Below are 1,570 nucleotides of genomic sequence, written 5' to 3' on the forward strand. Positions count from 1 at the left end.
TTATCGCGAATATTAAAATTTGTTAGACTTTTTTAGTTCTAAGTTTAGACCCCCCGCATTTTGTTAATAAATAAGTTACTTATGGACAATTGAGAACAATTATAGTCAGCTATATATTCGTGAAATTTGAATTATATCTGCGTTATATCACGTGATCTCCGTATGGGGATAACTTAGCGAGAACCGGTCGATTATATGTCCAAGCGTTTTGATTGTTTTTGGTTATGCATATTTTGTGTTTTCTTTAATGTGATTCAAGATAGTTATTTACTCGATCGTGAAACTTGAAAATTCTTGCGTATTTTGAATCGTGTTTATGTCATGTGATCGTCGTATGATCTGGATTGAGAGTTTTCCATTATACGTTTCGGCTTCGGCTTGGAACATTCCACCTTCGCGTGATTGTGTTTACGGTTTTTGCTGCGTTCTTGGAATATTTCCTAAGGTATCCTTGGGGATGTCAATGCTTTATATTGGAGAGGACACATTGTCATTGTGTACTATGATTAGCGGCTCTATTGAACATGTTTTGAAGATTAACTGTTATAAGAACAATTATCGTTAGCTTTATACTTGTGGAATTTGAAACCTTTTGCGTACTTTGATTTATATCTGCGTTATGTTGCGAGATCGCCGTTTGGGGATCACTTAAGAAGATTTGGTCGATCTTTGGGCGTCCCTGCTCGAGGGGGACGCTTTGGATTTTGACCAAGCGTTTCGATCGTATTTGATATGCATATTTTGTGTTTTTTTTTTAATTAAGAAAGTTATATATACTCGTGAAATTTGAAATCTTTAGCGTAATTTGAACCATAGCTGCGTTATATCGCGTGATCGCCGTATGAGGATTAAGGAGAGCGTCGATCCTGATTAATCGAATTAGGAGATAAGGTTGAATCTGATTTGTGAAATTTGAAATCTTTTGCGTATTTTGAATTATGTTTGTGTTATATCACGTGACCGCCATATTTGCTTGTCGGTATATTATACTTGGTTTCATTTCACCTGCACGTGATTGTGTTTATGGTTTTTACGCTCATGTAATCGGAATTGAAGCTTTCTGCGAGGCTTGCCTCTCTTTATATTGTATCCGTATTATTTTAGTATGTTTCAAAATGTTAAAAGCGATGAATTATCGAGGGGGACGCTTTGAATGACCAAGCGTTTTGATCGTATTTGATATGCATATGTGTTTTCTTTGAATTAAGAAAGTTATATATACTCGTGAAATTTGGAATCTTTAGCGTAATTTGAACCATAGCTGCGTTATATCGCGTGATCGCCGTATGAGGATTACTTAAGGGGAGCGTCGATTTCTTGGACGTAGAACTCCTGACTAATCGAATTAGGAGATAAGGTTGAATCTGATTTGTGAAATTTGAAATCTTTTGCGTACTTTGAATTATGTTTGTGTTATATCACGTGATCGCCATATTTGCTTGTCGGTATATTATACTTGGTTTCATTCCACCTGCACGTAATTGTGTTTATGGTTTTTACGCTCATGTAATCGGAATTGAAGTTTTCTGCGAGGCTTGCCTCTCTTTATATTGTATCCGTATTATTTTAG

At 35.9% G+C, this 1,570-nt stretch overlaps 1 protein-coding gene across 2 annotated transcripts in view; it reads right to left on the reverse strand.

Annotated features, from left to right (window-relative positions):
* Window positions 1-1,570, reverse strand: part of LOC112454986 (potassium voltage-gated channel protein Shab-like) — a 307,820-nt gene that overhangs the window by 5,748 nt on the left and 300,502 nt on the right. The window lies entirely within an intron of this gene.

Source organism: Temnothorax curvispinosus, unplaced genomic scaffold (assembly GCF_003070985.1).
Source record: "Temnothorax curvispinosus isolate PA1 unplaced genomic scaffold, ASM307098v1 QBEX01005624.1, whole genome shotgun sequence".
Lineage (NCBI taxonomy): Eukaryota > Metazoa > Arthropoda > Insecta > Hymenoptera > Formicidae > Temnothorax > Temnothorax curvispinosus.